Consider the following 21,088-nt stretch of genomic DNA (forward strand, 5'->3'; position numbering starts at 1 on the left):
TCCTCATAAGTTCTATTTTTGTTACTTTTTCCAATACGACTGTCTAGTATCTCCTTAATCTCCTATGTAGCCATACTAGCTACTAGAACAGTCCACTACACTTCTACAAATTCATCTCCATCACCTCCTTCTTTATACTCTGTCAAATCTGAAATACTAATACTGGTGAAATATTCAATTCAGCAAGCAACTCCACTTCCTATGTATTTCCCAAATCATGCCTTTTCACTATCTTCCATGGTCTAAACTTCTTCATCTTTTGCTTATTATATGTACGCACTGGAAAATGCTCATTTCTCAAATGAACCTTGACTTCATCTTGAATCTAAAATTCCTTATATCTCCTTTTCATGTCTACCTTAGCCTTATACTATGTATTCATCTTTATGATGTGCTTCCTTACCTCCTCATGGAAATTCTTCAAATGTTTAGCAAAATATTTTGCTTCAGCACTACTTATCTCTCCTTTATCCAACTACCTCAATTCAGAAGCATTTTTGGGACTACTCCCATATACAATCTAGAATTTGGTGATTTACTAGTACTCCTATTGACATAATTATTATATGCAAATTATTCCTGTGGTAAAATCATATCCCATCCTTTTGGTTTATCTCCAACCAAGCATCTCAACAAGTTTCCCAAACTGTGATTCATTGCTTCTATCTATACATTAGCTTGTGGATGATGTGATGATCTAAACTTCAAATTTGTCTTCAACTTCTTCCATAATGTATGCCAAAAATACCCAACAAATTTGGTATCTCGATCTAAAACTATACTCTTTAGTAGACCATGTAATCTCACTTCTCTAAAAAACAACTCTGCTAGATGAACAACATCACTAATCTTCTTGTACGGAATAAAATGTGCCATTTTTGAAAACTTGTCAACCACCAAAAAAATAGAATCACACCCACATTATGTCCTCAGTAATCCAAAAACAAAATCCATGTTAACATCCTCCCACGACCTCTTTGGTATAGGTAATGGATGACACAACCCTATATTCTACTTCACTCCTTCCACCATCTAACATACTCAACAACTTTGTACAAACTTCATTACATCTTACTATAAGTGTGGCCAGTAATAATTTTTAGCAACCAAAGCTATAGTTTTATCTTTTCCAAAATGTCCATCCAATCCTCCACTATGCTTCTCCTTGATGAGATTCTCTCTCATTGAACTTCTTGGAATGCACAACTGGCTTCCTTTGAACAACATACTATCTTGGATTTGAAAATCCAACCACTTTGTCCTATCGAGTGTAACAAGTTATGTACACACCTTCCACACTTCACCAAAATTAGGATCATTTGGATACAAAGTATTGAGTTCCTTGAACTGAACCACCTCTATCTACATTTCTATCAGCAAAAGTTGTCTTATACTAAGAGCATTTGCAACTCTATTAGACTTCTCACTCCTGTGTTTCAAAACAAATGTATAACTCTACAAAAAATCAACCCACTTTAAATGCCTTTGGTTCAATTTTCCTTGACTATTCAAATATTGCAAAGCTTGATGAGTAGTATACAAAACAAACTCCTTGGGAAGAAGATAGTGTCTCCACTTCTTCAATGCTTGAACTATAACATAACATTCCTAATCATAAATAGAATACTTTCTTTTTGCATCATTCAACTTCTCACTAAAATAAGAAATAGGTCTATCTTCTTGACTCAAAATAGCTCCTATTATAGTACCACTAGCATCATAATCTACTTGAAACACCTTGTTAAAATTAGGAAGTGTTAAAATAGGCTACTCACTAACCTTCTATTTCAACAGATTAAAACACTTATCTGCTCCTACAGTCCACTTAAACTCTTTCCTATCCCCTCTCATTGTTTCAATCAAGGGTCCACAAATACTACTAAAACTTCTTATGAACTTTCTGTAAAATCTAGTCAGTCCATGAAAGGATCTTACCTCTATTGTGATCCTTGGAGTAGGCCATTCAAGGATAGCCTTCACTTTCTCTAGGTCCATTTTTAGACCTTCTCCAAAGACTACAAATCCCAAATACACCAACTTTTTCTTTAAAAAACTGCACTTCTTCAGGCTTATCAACAAATTTTTCCCTCATCTTATCAAACACCTTGCAAATATGAATCAGATGCTCCTCCAATGTCTTACTTAAGATCAATATATCATCTAGGTAAAAAATGACAAACTTACCTAGAAAATCCTTCACTACCTCATTCATGAACCTCATGAAAGTGTGCGGAGCATTGGTTGGCCCAAAAGGCATGACTAACCACTCATACAATCCTTCCCTTGTCTTTAAAATAGTCTTCCACTCAACACTTTCTCTAATTTGAATCTAATGGTACCCACTCTTCACATCTATCTTTGTGAAATACTGTGCTCCACTCATACAGTCCATAATATCATACATCCTCGACAAAGGAAATCTATACTTCATGGTGACTTGTTGATAGCATAAGAATCCATGCACATCCTCCATTCTCTATTCTTCTTTGGTATTAACACTCTGGTATAGCACATGGACTTAGACTCTCTTGAATTATCCCCTTCTACAACAACTCATGAACTTGCCTGTTTAACTCTTCACTTTTTGCTTGTGTCATTCTGTGAGCTGCCTTGTTTGGAAAACTGGCTCCTAGAACCAAATACATCTGATGACTAATCTTCCTCATTGGGGACAATCCATTAGGTACATTATCTGATACAATATCAGAAAACTCTCCCGACATGTCTATAACTTCTATAGGTACCTCTTCTACTTCTTCTTTAACTATCTTTAGGAATTATAGAAAAATACATATGCTCATGCTTCATACCTTTAAGAAACTATTTTCCATCAACAAAACATATTTCAATCGCTTCAACTTATGTTTCACTTCATCCTTAGTTAGAGTGTAGGTATTTGTTTCCCCATCATGTATATATAGCATGCCTATCAAACTACCACGATCTACCCAACAACATATGACTATGTCCATAGGTATGATATCACACAGTACCTCATCTTGGTAGCTTCCAATCTTGAACTTCACTAAGAACTTCTCATTGACCATAACTATGTGGTCATCTTTAACCCAAGAAATATGGTATGGATGCGAGTGTTTCTATCTATTTAGCTTCAACTTGGTGACCATCATTTCTGACACTAGATTGTTAGTACTTCCAACATCAATGATCACATCACAACACTTATCTTCACATTTACACCTTGTGTGAAACAAACTCCTTTGATTAGGTTCATTCTCACCACTCAGCAAGGCTCTTCTATTATCTAGGACTTCTCCTCTTTTAGCATCTTCAGAATGTGAGGATCTGGCATCTTCATCAACATGTGCAACTCTAGCTAGGACTTTAGTTCTTCGATCTATCCTTCCTTGGCACTAGGTACATTCTAATGCTCTATGCCCTTCATCTCCATAGTGAAAACATTTCCCACAAAAGCCTCCTGTTCTTTATCCTTTTCCTCTACCTCTTCCTCTTTGATCTCTATTGTTCTAATCATGGAAATGATTAGAATTTTTTCCCCTTTGGTTCTAATTACTACTTCTAGCCTCATCTTTGTTCTTTTGATTATCATTACAGCCTCCATAAGATCGTTTGCCAGATCTTCCACCATGACCTCTTCCACTATTCTTATTGTCAAACTTCTTACTTAGTTTCTCCTCAACTCTTAGGGAAAACTGGTATGCCTCCTCAATATTGCTCATTTGAACTAGACTCAACTCATCCTAAATGCTTGGCCTTAACCCATTAAGATAACAGGCAATTTTCTCCTTATTAGCTTCTGCATGGCTGGTTCTAATGAGAACTTGGTAGAACTCTTTGGTATACTCTTGAATAGATTTTCCCACTTGCTTCATCTCTTACAACTTCTTCAACAAATCAAGCTCATAATCCATAGGAATACATTACCAGTTCATTTTAGCTATCATCTGATCACATTTGGTGATTTTTTCCTTTCCCTTTCTATTTCACTCCAATTGAACCTCTTGCCACCCAATCTTTGCATGTCCCTTTAGTTTTGCCTTCGCAAACTTGACCTTATCTGGATCCTCAATATCTTCATACTTAAAGTACTCCTCTAGTTAATTGATCGAATTGATCAGCTCTTTTGGGTTAAGATTTCCTAAAAATTTGGGAACCTCAAACTTAGGTCTTTTTCAAATCTTGGAGATGGCCCTAAAAGGCCTCTCTTCCTCTCAATTTAGAACTGCCTCTACTCTAGCATTTTCTTCTACTTCATCCTCATCCTCACTTTCATATCTCACAAGAAGATTTATTCCTCTTTGCATTTGTTCTTCCAATGCTTGCATTTGCCTTTGGAGGGCTTAGAAACCCTCAAGTGTAACGCCTATAGCTCTTCTGCCACACTCTCTTTATGGAGGCATTTCTGCACTTTCGTTGAAACCCTAATACAAACTACCTCACAATAGGTGATCCATCTACACACTCAGCCCAAACCATGGTCCTAGTGTGAACTGCCTTACAATCAATAATTTGTCCTAATACCACTTGATGCAGGGTGCTCCCCTTAATACCATAAACTCAAAATAGAAACAAAGAGACAACAACAAACGTGAGAATAAAATATGGAATTCTTATTTGTGCTACAAATGTGAAATTATAGAATTCATGAGTACAATATGCTAACCCACATGGGCACCTTTAGTACAATAATTTGCAAGACAAGCTGCAAAATATCACCTAGAGCTATCTTAGACCAATGTTCAGGCCTTTCTTAAGTAGACAGTTTTATGCTGCCTATGAAGGTTCTAGATGCTCAAACTTAATACCTAGGGCCAACAGATTAAAACAAAACATATAGAGTTAGCCAAATACATCTTTGACAATTATTTTATAAGTTTCAAGTAGTACAACTTTGGAAGGTCATAACTCATAAACTGTTACTCCGATTAGCTATTATAGCAACTTTTTGGAAACACAAGCTCCTGATCTATAGGCTCAAAATCATGCTAGCACCCTTTTGTTGAGTTTTTATACCTCATATGGGCACTCTAAGGTCTCCAATAGTGATCTTGAAGATTTTTTTGCAAATTGTTCCACTAAAAATTTTCAATAACTTCTCTAATACTTAAGCTGGAGCAATGATATTTTTTACGATAGGCTTATATCTCTAAAATGAACCTTCTTATAGAAAATGAGAACATTTCGAGCTCATATGAAAAACTTACTAAAAATAGCAAGCTCCCATAAATAGTAACCACCCTATCTACTAGTCCTTATTAAAATCGAAAAGACTAAAAATAAATTATTATTTTTTTGGTGATGCAAGATTTCCCTTACACCCAAGATGCTCCTACATCACCCTCATTTAGGAAAGGCATAGACTTAGTCTCCCTTTCCTAATCACCTAATATGAATGAATACATTTTGATTGCTTTTGAATGTCCACCTAGGTGCACACAAATGGATAAATAACAAGAGAAGTTCCTTAAGGGTGATCTAGACATAGATATGACATCACATTGACTCATCCCTAATCTAAGAAGTTTGAAAAATTTAGGAAAACTGAAATCATGGCAATAGATGTCCATCTGAAAAATAGTCCATCCTTGTAAAGCTGGAACAGAGAGTACAAGGTGAATAGAAATCATCTTGGCAATAGGAGAAAAGGTCTCAAAGTAATCAATACCCTCAACCTATTAAAAACCCTTTGCAACAATATGTTCCTTGTACCTTTCAAATGAACCATCTGCAATATACATGGTATAGTACACCCATCGACACTGAACCAAATTTCTTCCTTTTGGAAGAAGACAAAGATCGTATGTGTGGTTCTTCATCAAAGAAGAGTATTCCACATCCATAGCCCTATCCCACTCTAAGTTTCATGCTGCCTATGAAAGAAATTGTGGATACTTTGAGATGGAATGACTCAAGAGTCCAATACCATAAGTTTGGGCATAAGTGCAACAAGAATGTGTAGGTTCACTTGCCATTGGTCCTACTACATCAATAATAGTACAAGCTCACTTGGGAACTCACTAAAAAAATGGTAGAGGTGGTAAAGGAGGATCAATATCAAGATCTTCCTTAGAGGATGCATAATCCTTTAGAGGAGTTGAGGAGGTACTAGTTAGTGAGGGAGAATTTGTTGATGGTGGCTCCATCTGAGGATAATGCTCATCAAAGTAAACATCTCAAAAAAATGAGACATCTATAGAATCAAGATCAAACAACCTATATGCCTTCATATCCTCATAGTAGCCAAAAAAATGAGTGATTAGCTCTTCTTATCCATGGCTTTCTACTGAGCATCTAGAATAAATGCCCAAGCATCACTACCAAAAGTATGGAAAGTAGAAACACCTGGCTTGACATGAGTCCAAGCCTCCTCATGAGTCATGTGTTGCAATGCCTTGTGAGGAAACTAAGTTTGAATATAATTGGCACAATTGTTATCCTCATCCCAAAATGAAGAACTCATAGCTCAAGACTATATCATACAATTGGTCATCTCCCGTAATGTCTAGTTCTTTCTCTCTACAACCCATTCTATTAACAGGTATGGGGAACTGTAAACTAATACTATAAATTATGCTTGATACAAAAATCTCTAAAATACTAATTCACATATCCCCCCCCCCCATGCCCCCCCCCCCCTAGTGTCATTGTGTATATGCCTGACAGAAAGACTAGGCTACTTCTCCACAAATATCTTAAAGATTTGAAATGAATCAAAGACATCAAACATTTACTTCAAAAAGTACACACATGTGCATCTAGAGAAGGAATCTATGAAGGTAAGCACATGTTGAGCACTTTAAAAAGATGGAGTTGGAAATGACATAAGATCATTGTGTATCAACTCCAATGGTGCCTTAGCATGTGTGGATCTACGTATCAAAAATGGATCTATGTGATGTTTTCCAAGTGCACAACCTTGAAACTGTTGGAATGTCTTAATGGGAAGAGATCTTATGAGAGGGCAGGGGGGGGGTGAATCAAAAGTACTGACTTTTTAACCAATTTTAAACCCTTAATAACATATAACTAAAATTAACATGCATGCATATAAACATTAAAGAATCATAAGAGACAAACCTGCATCACCACATAACACTTGAGATTTTGGTGACCCAGAAACCCTCCAGGAATAAGAAGGTAAAATTGGGGTGGGGATGATACCCATGAAATTACTATAGTAATTTATTTCAACCACTTCTGATGGTTTTCCCTGTTAAAGGCCTGCCCTATCAAAGACTACAACACACTGTTAATATGTGACCCTGTTAAAGGATTTCTACACCCTGTTAGGATTGTGCCTTGTTAGAGGACTTAAGAACATTCAACTTAGAATGCCACCTTGTTAAAGGATTTACATAAGGCTATTAAACCTACCTAGCTTAATAGGATTTATAAATTCCTAATACAATTGCGAGAGAGTATTAGAATAATACACCTGAACTAATGCAATCTCTAATGCTGATCTCAAGCTCTTGATCTGCTTGTCTATCCTTGTTCTCTGCTAGATTTGATCTACTAATTGTGTTCCTTGTTCTATTTTGATCAACTATATGTGAAAATGTTGTCCTTTCCACTAAATCTTTGACACCAATGCTTTGCAACAACCTCAATAAAAGGCTCTATTGTTCCTTCTTCTCTCCAACTCTCGTTCAATGGCATTAAGACTCCCTTATAAAGATTATTGGATCATTATGCATCCTTGAATAAAATTTTCTTGCTCAAACCCTTGAAATTCACCCATTGGTTGCATGCAATTCCAATTTTTTGATTGGCTACATATGGATTGCATAGGTAAATGGGAGGATTTGATCTTATCTCCTTATCCTGTCATGAGTCATGCATAATCATTTTACATCTTGGTTTGTATTGGCACAAACTCTTATGCTAATCCTGTGTTGCTTGGCACATGAAGTAATATTGATGCTCAACACCATTTATTCTGGATTGCTCGGCATCCACTGTGTTTCCTGCATTACTCAGCTCCTGTTAGTTTTCTTGCATTGCTCGACTTCTGTTGATTCCTGAATCACTCGGCTCCTATTAACTTTGCAATGCTTAGCACACATTGTCTTCTAATCTACTCGGTACATGTTGAATTTAGTATAGCTTAGCACATACTATAATGTGTTTTGCTCGGCATCAACTGCAGTTTGCTTGGCACTATTTGTGACTTGGCATATACTTCCATTGTGTACTCAACATGTATAGTAAAAATGGTTAAGTATGTTGACACTCATTTGTCAATCTTATTTATTTGATCAACAATCTCCCCCTTTGACATGAGTGTCAAAAATACTTAACTGATCATTCATGATCTAAATCTTATTTGTACATTCTTCACTTTCAAAATTTTAAAAAAATATTGTGAACAACAATATACCTTATGACTCCCCCTGAGTTGATTATGCCTTGTCATATCATGAATTCTATTGTCTTGTGCCATTGTGCCTAATGTATTTTATTTTCTCCTTTAATATATCTCTCCCCTTATGATATTAATATATCTCTCCCCTTATGATATTATCTCCCCCTTAGAATATTAATATTATCTCCCCCTTTTTGATATTGATGTCAAAGGGTCCTAAATGGTAATGCCATGCTTGGCCAAAAATGTCTTATTTATCTCAAGGAGTATCTTGAGAGCTGCATCCCAGTTATTCAATGCAATATCCAATGACTTGTGTTGGATTGCAAGCTCTGCTACTAGATCAACAAGTCCTTCATGAGTAGAAATATTTGGATCTTTCTTTAGGATTGCTTCTGCATACATTTGCTCCTTATGTAATATCTCTAAGTGAGGAGTGATAGAGGCTTGTATTTGCATCAGCTTTTCTTTAATAGTGGCCTCTTCTACTGATAATGCAGCTAATTCCCTCTGAGTGTGAAGTGTTTGAGAAAATTGATTTTCACTCTGTGCAGGATTTGAGGGTAGTTGCATGCTAGAGAGCTTAAGTTTTCTCTCAAGGCTCAAAACTTTTGGATTTATGTCTTGTGTAAACCTAGAAAAATCACACAATTTTCTATAAATGGAAAAGATATTCCCTAATACAATCTTTACATTATCTAATTTCCTAGCTAGGTCAACCTATCTCAAAATTATGTTATTAGCTATCTTTTGGTTGACCTTACCTTCAAACTTCTTTTTTGACCATTCCAAAGTTTTGCATTTGTATCATGATCTTCATTATTCACTTGATTAACTATATCAGATAGGTTGTCAAGGATTGGCCTACTTAAATATGGAGGTTGTAGGCTAAAGGCATCCGTAAATATATCTTTGATCTCATTCATTGCCTGCTTGTATTTGTGGTCTTTCCTCATTGCCTCTTGCCTCCTTCTCTTATCCAATGCACTTTGTATCTCATTCATCTTTTCTTTAGTTAAAGTGCTTGAATCATAATAGGGTATTTTAATTTCTTCATCAAGCTCAGGAATGCCATAATGAATGGTCCTGGCTACCCTGGTAGAACTTGAGCTTGGTGTACTGACATGTAAGGTCATCATTTCAGTACTCGGCTTTTGAATGGGTTTGGTAGGAGTGTACCTATTTTGGGCAATTCAACCAAGGTTTGTGTTGCAGACTCCTCCTTATCCTGTGTTTCTTCCCTATCTTCTTCTTGTACCACTACTATTGGAGGTGTACTTGTTGTCTATACTGTTATGCTTGTGACTTCCTCTATTGTTGCACTTGGCTCCTGATGAGCTTGTATGGCTATTCTTGGTGGTGATGGATGTGGTAAAAATGAAAATCTAGTAGTTTGAGTGATTTGAGGTGATTCTTGTGGTGACGCCTTGGCTTCTTTGAGTTTATCTACCGACTTTTGGAGATCATCTACATTGACCAATATGGGACTTGTACACATCGTGCTTGAAGAGTTGTTTGTTCAAGGATCTTAGTGAGATCCTCTGCAATTAATGGGTTAATGTTTTTACAAGACGTGTCAACAACATCCTTAATCTTTATGATTTCTACAAGTGTGGTAGTAGAGTGAGGAGGACTAGGAGGTGGAAGTTATGTGTTTTGCACACTTTTCTACTCATTGGTACCCTTGTCTTCATCTTTTTCTTCCTCCTTTCTTTCTTCATTGTTTTCCTCTTCTTCAACCTTTTTCTCTACTTCTGTCTTCTCTTCTCTCCTCTTCCTTCTTTCCTCTAGTTTAGTAGCAGATTCTTCTTTGTATTCCTCTTCAAGGACATCTTAAGTTTTCTTATACAAGTTCTTCCATGCTCTTGTTGTTCTCTGTACAACTTCTTCAATTTTGTTTTGGAGAATGGAGAATGCCCTATAGTTAGGTGTAAACCTAGTGTTATGCCTTTTGACTACTTGAATTACTTGTTCCTTTGTCAAATCAGGTAGTATGCTTCCTAGGGTTGATTCCCTCATCTCCTTTTCCATCATTAGACAAAAATGCCATCTATCTTCTACAATTTTAGACAATTCCTTTGGCAATTGTCATCTAGTTCAAGAGGTGTGTACTTGAACTATGCCTATTGGATGATGTTGTCCTTGATGTCACACAAATGTCATATCAGTCATTAGTCTCAAGTTCACTAAGCTCAGACAGTCTGCAATGCAATCTACAGTGCCAACCGGGCTCACTCGGTCATCGAAAGAAATGTGGAAGAAAGTGTTAACTGAGCTAACTCGGTCAACCAAGGAAAGGTGAAAGACAGTGTTCATCAAGATCACTTGGTCAACAAAGGAAATGAGGAAGTCAGTGTTAATCAAGCTTCACTCGGTCTCCAAAGGGTAGTTTCCACTGAGCTCACTCGGTCATCAAAGGAATCATGGAGAAGTCAGTGCTAACCGAGCTTCACTCGATCTCCAAAGCGTAGTTTTCATTGAGCTCACTCAGTTTTCTCAGGAAACTTAGTACTTACCGAGTTCTCTCAATGATTGAAGGATTGTCACAAAGTTCACTGTATTAACTGAGCTTAGTCGGTCAACACAGGAATTATTTTCGGGACAAATTTTACCGTGCAGGGTCAGCCAGTATAAGGATTTGCAAATTAATTACTTCTAGCCGACTGTTGTAATTGTTTGTTTGGTTAGTAATTTGAGCAGACTAAGATAATCTAAAAGGTATATATGGTCATTCCAGTTATGAGTTAAAAGTGTGTGTGAGATTGTGAAAAAGAAGTTATGAATGCGAATTATAGTATGAAATGAAAAGGCGAGTGTTGAGCAAAGTTTGATGAAGGATCAGATGTGTTGAAGGAGCTGTAAAGTTGCATTTGATCAGTAAGGATCCAGTCAAGCATAACAGAGATCTGTAATCAGCAAAGATAAGTTGTACATTATATCAAGTCACTTCATTGTCGCTTTCTAACCATTGTAACAGTGAATTCAAAATCTCTTAACAGAGTTGGTTTAACAGCCATTCAATAAATCCTCTAACAAGGTGACAGTTTAGTTGAATTGTTCTAAAGACCTCTAGCAAGGCCACTCCTAACAGGGTGATTAAATCCTTTAACAGGGTCACACCTAACAGTTTTTTTTTTCAACCTTTAACAAGGTTGGCTCCTAACAGGGCTCACTTCAGAAGAGTGAAAAATAGTATCTAGTTACTTTGGTGGTTTTTCCCATATTGGGTTTCCTTGTTAAAACTGGTGTCTCCTATTTTCTTAATTGCTGAATTACTTTGTGCATGATAACATATAAGTTCTTAATATTTATCATCTACTGCATTATCAAGTTTCAACATTTTATATTAATCAGATCAAGGGTATATTCAGACATCTTAGGGACTGTGGAAAGTTTTGTAGTAACTGATTCACCCCCTCCCCCTCTTAGTTACTCTATTCTCATTTCCAACAATTGGTATCAGAGCCTTTGGTGCTTACAAGAAGAGATTTCAAGTATTTAAGCCAAAGATCAAGATGTCTTACAAAAGAGAAATTCCAAAACTCAACAGAGATAACTTACTTCATCTGGCTACTGTTGGTGATACTGGACTAAAATGCCTTGAAGAAAAATATGAAGAACCTCCTGGCACATTGTTTGTCAATGGCATTGCTCAAAAGAAGACTCACAACAATATGATGATAGACATAGCATCCACTCTCAATTATGAAGAATTTGATGACATTAAGGACTGCAAAAATTCCTTTGAGATGGGGAACAAGCTAAAAGAAATCTATAGAGGAGATGATAATGTGAGAAGAGCAAAAGTAGAAAGTCTAAGAGGACAATTTGATCAAATGAGGATGAGAGAGGATGAAAACATTGCAAAGTATGTTGAAAGAGTTAAAGCATGTGTGAGTGCAATCAGAGCATCTGGAGGTGATATCAAAGGAGAAACAGTTATAAGCAAAGTTCTTAGAACCTTTCTTCCCATTTATGCAATCAGAGTTTCTGCAATTCAGGAAAGAAGGTGTGAAGCAAATCATTAGATAAATCTTGAGGCCATAGTTGGAAGACTAACTGCATTTGAACTAGATAACTTTGACAACTATGTTCCAGCCTCCAAGAACATTGAATCAGCATTTCAAGCCAAGCTCTCACTCAAGGAGAAAAACAAAAAGGAGAAGGAATCTCAGTCAGAAAGTGAAAATGAATCAAGCCAAAGTTCAGATAGTGACCTCGAAGTAATTCAAGCTCTACTAGCAAAGAAATATTTTAGAGGTAGAGGAAAATACAAAGGTAAAGTTCCTCTAATCTATTTTTCTTGTGAAGAAATTGGTCATATTGCAACAAGGTGTCCAAACAAGAAAAAAAATGATGAAAAGAAATATTACAAATGGAATGGCAAGAAAGACTTCAAATCATCCAAAAACAAAGGTAAGAAATCATGCTTCATGGCTGAAAATTCTAAAAATTCTGATAATAGTGAGGATGAAATTGTTTATATTGTCGTTAAAGATGATTCTGATAGTGATGAGGAAGATAAAATGGTACTTGTTTCTCATATAAGTAAGAATGATACATGGATTATAGACAGTGGTTGCTCACATCATATGACTGGTGATAAAACTAAGTTTGATCAGTTTGAAGACTATGATGGTTGCAGTGTAAGGTTTGGTAATAATGAACCTTGTTTCATAAAAGGAAGAGGAAGAATTTGTCTAACCAAAGAACCTTTTTGTAATAATGTCTATTGGGTTGAAGGTCTTAAACATAATTTGCTAAGTGTGGCACAGTTACTCAATACTAGATTCAAGGTGGAATTCATGCATGGAAAGGAAAGACTATTGAATGAGCAAGGAAAGCTGATAGGATCTGGCACCCAAACTAAAGGTAACTTGTTCTATCTAGAACTTGGTGAATGCTCATGTTTTATTGCTCAAACTAAAGAAAGTTGGTTATGGCATAAAAGGTTGTGTCATGTCAATTTTGATAATCTGGTAAAAATAAGCAAATTCAAGAAAGTAAGAGGCATTCCTAACATTAAGAAACCTGAGGTTGGTCTATGCAAGAATTGTTAGATTGGTAAAATGAGAAAGACTAGTTTTAAAAGTAAGAACTATCAGTCTGAAGATATATTAGAAATTGTGCATACTGATTTATGTGGACCCATTGGGATAGAAAGCTATACTGGAGAAAAGTTTTTCATTCTTTTTGTTGATGACTACTCAAGAATGATGACTGTCATGTATCTACGGAATAAATCAGAAGCATTTGAGAAATTCAAATGGTATTTGGCAAGAGTAGAAAAAGAAACAGGAAAAAGACTAAAATGCTTAAGGTTAGAGAGAGGTGATGAATTTATCTCACATGAATTCAACAACTTTTGCATTGAAAAAGGTATTAAAAGACAGGTCTCTACACCAGGAACTCCTGAACAAAATGGAATAGCTGAAAGAAAAAATATATCCATCATGGATTGTGCAAGAACCTTGATGATAGAAAAGAACATTGCTACTAAATACTGGAAAGAAGCCATCAACACTGTAGTTCATACCTTAAACCGAGTACAGTTGAAGAAGGACTCATTCAAAACTCCCTATGAATTATGGTATGGCTACAAACCCAATGTAAGTTATCTGAAAGTATTTGGAAGCAAATGTTATATTTTGAAAGAATCTAGAAAAGGAAAATTTGATGTAAAAGGTGATGAAGGAATATTTTTAGGATATTCTTGCAAAAGCAAAGAATATAGATGTTTAAATGTTATCCACTCACAAAGTCATAGAAAGTGCACATGTGAAAGTTGATGAGTTTGTAGACAAATCTAAAGAAGAAAGCAAAAAAGTACTTGAAGATTACAGAAGATTTGTTTACATTGAACCAGATACTATACCAAGCATACCGTTCACTCAAGAATCCTCAACTCCTGAATCATCAGTAATTGAGTTGCAAAAAGTTCAAACCGTGCCATAGCAACATTCAGACATTACCGAGCAAGTGTCTACCAAATCTGAAATGCCTGAGCCAATTCTTACCGAGCCAGAACAACCTGAACATGAAATTGAAGCACAAGGAGATAGCAATGAAACTCATTCAAGAGGCAAAGAACCTGTATTAGCTAATTATGTCAGAAGACATCATGCACCAAATCAGATCATTGGAGACATGTCTGAAGGAACCTTGACAAGAAGCAAGCTGAAAAATCCTTGTTTACTTGCTGATTTTGAACCTAGAAGCATTAAAGATGCATTGACAAATGATAGTTGGATTGAGGCAATGAATGAGGAAATAGAACAGATAGAGAAGAACAAGACATGGACTCTTGTACTCAGGCCTAAAAATAAGAATGTAATTGGAACCAAGTGGGTATTCAGAAACAAGTTGATTGAAGATGGTAAGGTATCCAAAAACAAAGCCTGATTGGTATGCAAAGGATACTCTCAAGAAGAAGGCATAGATTATGGAGAAACCTTTGCTCCTGTTGCAAGATTGGAAGGAGTCAGAACCTTACTTGCATATGCTGCTCACAAAGGATTCAAAGTTTATCAGATGGATGTCAAGTCAGTATTCCTCAATGGAATACTGGATGAAGAGGTTTACATTGAACAACCTGAAGGTTTTGTTGATCCAGATAAAAGGAACATGGTGTGCAAATTACACAAGGCATTGTATGGTTTCAAACAATCACCTAGAGCATGGTATGAAAGATTGCATAACTATCTTATTCAGATTGGTTTTCAAAGAACTAATGATAATAGTAGCTTGTATATAAAGGAAGGACCAGATAATAAGATTGTCTTGGCAGAAATATTTTTAGATGATACTGTTTTCATAGGGCATGATGATCTTTGTAAAGAATTTTCAGAACAAATGAACAAGGAATTTGAAATGTCTATGTTTGGTGAAATAAAATTCTTTGTTGGTCTTCAAATTCAACAAAATAAGAATGGCATCTACATCACTCAATCAAAATACATCAAGGAGATATTGAAAAAGTTTGGTATGGAGGACTGTAAACCTATTGGAACTCCTATGTGTACAGGATTGAAACTTACCAAAGATGATGAATCCAAAGAGGTAGATTAAACATTGTATAGATCTATGATTGGAAAATTGCAATACATAGTTCATACTAGGCCAGATATTGCCCTTGCAGTTGGTATTGTTGCAAGATTTTCAGCAAAGCCAAGAGAAACTCACCTGATGGCAATCAAAAGAATAATGAGATATTTGAAAGGAATTGAAGATTATGGCTTATGGTACAAATTTGGAGGTAATTTGGATTTGAAAGTGTTTACTGATGCTGATTGGGTAGGAAACCTTGATGACAGAAAAAGAACAAGTGGAGGAGCATTCTTTCTTGGAAAAAGATTGGTTTCTTGGACAAGCAAAAAGCAGAATTGTACATCCCAATCTACAACAGAGGCAGAGTATATTGCTGCAATAGTAAACTGTTCAAATATTGTTTGGTTTAAGTAGTTATTGCAAGGAGTGAAGATGGAAATCAATGAACCAATTGTCATGTTCTGTGACAATACTAGTGCAATAAACATATCTAAGAATCCAGTGATGCATTCCAAGACCAAGCATATTGCAATAAAATATCATTTTGTCAGAGAATTGGTGCAAGACAAGGAGATCAGATTGGAATATGCCCATACAAAGGAACAAATCACTGACATATTCACAAAGCCTTTACCCAAGGATGCATTTTTGTATCTCAGAGGTAAGTTAGGGGTCATTCCCCTATCTGAAGTCCACTAAAAATAAGTTCTAGTGATGCATCAATGCATATAAGATTGAAGATCTATCTGTTGATGTAGTTCAATCAAAAATCATTGCATATGAATCAGTACGAAAGGTACATTACAATTCACTTAACTTCTATTTTCTTTGGCATGTGTTGTCAATGAGGGAGAGATTTACTATCATATCCTCCTAAAACTTGTGAGATTTGAAAATTTTGCCATGAAGTCCCTTAACAGAGGGAGATTATTGAAGGAGGGAGAAGTCTGTTATCTTGTTGGACTTGTTTTCAAATTTTCATTCTGTTATAACATGTTGTGTTGCCATCAATGCCAAAGAGGGAGATTGTTGGATAATGTTGTCCTTGATGTCACACAAATTTCATATCAGTCATTAGTCTCAAGTTCACCGAGCTCAGACAGTCTGCAATACAATCTACAATGCCAACTGAGCTCACTCGGTCATTGAAAGAAATGTGGAAGATAGTGTTAACCGAGCTAACTCGGTCAACAAAGGAAAGGTGAAAGACAGTGTTCACCAAGCTCACTTGGTCAATGAAGGAAATAAGAAAGTCAGTGTTAATCGAGCTTCACTCGGTCTCCAAAGGGTAGTTTCCATCGAGCTCACTTGATCATCAAAGGAATCATGGAGAAGTCAGTGTTAACCGAGCTTCACTCAGTCTCCAAAGTGTAGTTTTCACTGAGCTCACTCAATTTTCTCAAGAAACTCAGTACTTATTCAGTTCTCCCGGCGATTGAAGGATTGTCACGAAGTTTGCTGTATTAGACGAGCTCAGTCGATCAACACAAGAATTATTTTCTGGACAAAGTTTACCATGCAGGGTCGGCCAGTATAAGGATTTGCAAATTAATTACTTCTAGCTGACTGTTGTAATTTTTTGTTTGGTCAGTAATTTGATTCGACTAAGATAATATGAAAGGTATATATGGTCATTCTAGTTTGAGTTAAAAGTGTGTGTGAGATTGTGAGAAAGAAGTTATGAATGCGAATTATAGTATGAAATGAAAAGGTGAGTGTTGAGCAAAGTCTGATGAAAGATTAGATGTGTTGAAGGAGCTGTAAAGTTGCATTTGATCAGTAAGGATCCAGTCAAACATAACAGAGATCTGTAATCAGCAAAGATAAGTTGTACATTATATCAGGTCACTTCATTGTTGCTTTCTAACCATTGTAACAGTGAATTCAAAATCTCTTAACAGAGTTGGTTTAACAACCATTCAATAAATCCTCTAACAAGGTGACAGTTCAGTTGAATTGTTCTAAAGACCTCTAGCAAGGCCACTCCTAACAGGGTGATTAAATCCTTTAACAGGGTCACACCTAACAGTGTGTTTTTGTAACCTTTAACAAGGTTGGCTCCTAACAAGGCTCACTTCAGAAGAGTGAAAAATAGTATCTAGTTACATTGGTGGTTTTTCCCATATTGGGTTTCCACGTTAAAACTAGTGTCTCTTGTGTTCTTAATTTCTGAATTACTTTGTGCATGATAACATATCAGTTCTTAATATTTATCATTTACTGCATTATCAAGTTTTAGCATTTTATACTAATCAGATCAAGGGTATATTCAAACATCTTAGGGACTGTGGAAAGTTTTGTAGTAACTTATTCACCCCCCTCCCCCTCTTAGTTACTCTATTCTCATTTCCAACAGTGGCATTAATGCATAGACTAATTCTTCTATGCTATTCTGTTCCTCTTTACTGAACTTATTGAAATCAATCTTTTCATTTCACTTAAGTCTCCATTCCTAATCTTTTCACATAATATATCAACTGAAGACTTAGGAGGATGACTTACCTTTTTAGTCTGATCTTCCTCATCAGTATCAGGTTGAGCCACATATCTTTTTCTTTTCCTTGGCTCTTCCTGTGCGTTCTTCACTATCTTCTTCTTCTTTGTAGCCTCCTCTTTAGTCTTTTGTGTAGAGGTCGTTGTTGTAGCTCTGGTTGTTGGCTAGTTGGGCATTTTCATGGTAGCTTTCTTTGGTGAGGGTTGAGAAGCAGGAGGTGTCTTTGCCTTTGATGGGTGCTTCCTTGGTTTTTGCTTCCTCGGCACTCTCATCTTTTTCTTCACCTTAGCCTTGTGACAATTCAAGTGGCCCTTGTTCTAGTTTTTCCTCATCATTCTCATCATCACCTTCTTCTTCTCCTTTACTAATCTCCTTTGCTTCGCCTGCTGCACTTGTTTCTCCAACACCAAGCTTCTTCTTTATTTTCTTTACTAACTTTTCCTTTTTCTTTACTGCTGTGGCTGTCTTGAGTTATGTAACAACTCTTGATTTGACAATATCATATGTTCTAAATACCTTTGCAGATTTGTCCATTTCTTTTGCAAGTAATGTTGTGATGGTTGTAGAAGCTTGGTCAACATCAAGCTCATATCCCAATGGTCTAAGCCATCTTACTCTTGGAAGGATTGCTTGAATGTAAGTATAATCAATGTCGACCAAAAAGCATATGTCGTTTACATGTTTTTCCACCAGTGAGACCGGTATCCTCATTGTTTTCTTCATTGCAATCTTGAAATCATCAAAATAGATAGGCATTTGATCATCAAAGCTATCTGCCATTTGTGCAATGAAATCATTTATTTGATCAACAATTGTTTTATTTTGACTCCAGTTGACTTTACCAAATGAAGGGAATTCCTTCATCACATGGAAGAACATAAAAACTAGCACTAACCCAAATTTACATTGTGCTCCCTTGGACTTTCTAATAGCTCCAAGATTGTCATTAATCTATTGCAACATAAGCTCTACAAGGTCATAGGTGTAGTTTTTCTTTACAATCTTATATGCCACATCCACTGTTATGCAGGGCACACTATTCAACCTACTGGACTGATAAAATTTATGTGATATGATCCTTACAGCAAAGTCTAGAAGGGGATCTTTTACTGTGTCAATTTTCATTCCCTTGTTATTCCATTTTGCACCTGTGTTCTTGTCTATTGCTTCCTTCTTTTCACTTCTTAATGTCTTGGGCCGATCTAGGGTTGGAAATCTTGTAACCCTATAAACCATCTTCTTGGTAATCTTGATTGGTCCTTGCTCTAGCTAGAATGATCCATCCTGGATTTTGCTAAGTATTATGCATATCCACTCAGTTTTGAATAAAATTGGAAAAATTAGGGCTTTGGTTAAACCCTTCTTCTCTATGATAGAAAACTCATCTTTCAATATACCATTATCACAGAGTTTGTCAAAGGAATTAAAGATTTTCAAGTCTCCTATGGCTCCTATTTTGCAGTTATAACACTTTTGTAGATCCTAAACCATAACAACTTTTTTGAGGATAGCGGATGGGGCACCAACGGGATCATCTTTATATGCAACTTCTAGTATGGGCCTAAACTCAGGTTGCTTAACCTCATTGCTGACAAGTTGAATCTCATGGCTCTCTTTCCCTTGGGTTGTCTTTGCACTAGATGCCATTTTTAACTGAACTAGGGTTTGAAAATTAAAGCAAACTTCACAAAATGTAAAACTTAGCACCTGAAGGAAATACCTAGTTAAATGCTTAGATCGCTTGGGTAGAAGCTAAATCGCTGTAAATCACTGGATGAAAGCTTGAAAATCACTCAGTCGTGCTCATGGTAATTGCTCTTCATTTGAATGGCTCAAAAATGAATCAATTTTTGCCTTTAAGCGACTTAAAAACCTTGCATTTAATGCATTTTTGTACCTTTACTTGTCACTCAGCTTCCAAAGGTTTTTCAACTTGGCATCCACTCGAAAACTATTCTCACTCGGCATCTACTAACTTTGTTAATAACTCGGCCACCACTGCAGTTTCAATCGGCATCCAAAGATAGCTTGGCATCATCATTCAATTTTTTAGTCTTGGCATCTTGTCTCACACAAATTTATACTTTGTAGTGCTTCTTCAAGGTTTAGGGCTGATGTATGATACTTCCTTATATGTATCAGCCCCGTAGGTTCATCTTGCGATTAATTGGATGAGAAATGATCGCTTGACCTCGTGGGTGAAGTGACCCTTCCATTGGATGTACTTGATTCATCCTTTTTCTGCCATGTCTTCTTCATGTCTATTCTGATGTGTTCCACATCAATCTTTTATTTTCCCTTATTTACTTTAGTCTTAGGTGCCTTGGCCTTTGTTGGACAATTCCTGTTGAGTGTCCAATTTTCAAGCAACTGAAGTAAGTAGTTTGGTTCAACCATCTTCTATAGTTTCCCTTGAAATGTGTTCTTATGCAGTTCTGGGGTATATGTCCATGCTCTTGACAATAGTAACAACTTTGCCTTGTATTGTAGTCCCAATTGTAATGGCGTTCATAGTTGTCCCTTCTTACATGTTGATTTGGTGTCCACATAGGCTTCGATCTGCATTCAAAGGCTCTATGTCCATACTTCTTGCAATTATGGCAATGTCCATCAAATCTTTGTGTCCTTGTAATTTTAGACCTGTAGTCTTGTGTCATATGTCGTTACATGTTGCACTTGTGACAATAACCATTGCTTTTGGGTGTGTTTGGCTGATTGATCCTTCTACTCCTGCAAACATTAGCAATATGCCCCCTTTTATTACAATAATGACAAGTGGGTTTAGAATCCTTAACTTTGTCACTCCTTTTCTTAGCACTCTTTGATGATTCACCAACTTTAGTGCTGGAGTATCCAAGTCCTGATGTATCATGGGCTGATCTTGGGGATTTTAGCAACTGTTCAAAGTACTTGATAGCTTCACTTGACTTGTTGAGATTTTTTGTTGTTTCTTTTTCTCTATTCAATTCATTTTGTAGTTGTTCATTTTGCATCCTCAAAGTAGAGATCTCAATATCTTTCATACTGAGTTCATGATGAAGGTTCATCATTTGGGCAAGTGTATCCATTTGCATGTTTGAGATCCTTGTTAATTCAGTACATTTTTCTTCAAGTCTATTTGCAAGATTTCTTTTGTCATCTTCCATCATGACTCTATCTTCAACTACTCTTTTCTTTTGTTCAGTGATTTCACAAAGCAT

The sequence above is a fragment of the Cupressus sempervirens genome, chromosome 9 (assembly GCF_028749045.1).
Source record: "Cupressus sempervirens isolate cs-2001-9-10 chromosome 9, ASM2874904v1, whole genome shotgun sequence".
Taxonomy (NCBI): Eukaryota; Viridiplantae; Streptophyta; class Pinopsida; order Cupressales; family Cupressaceae; genus Cupressus; species Cupressus sempervirens.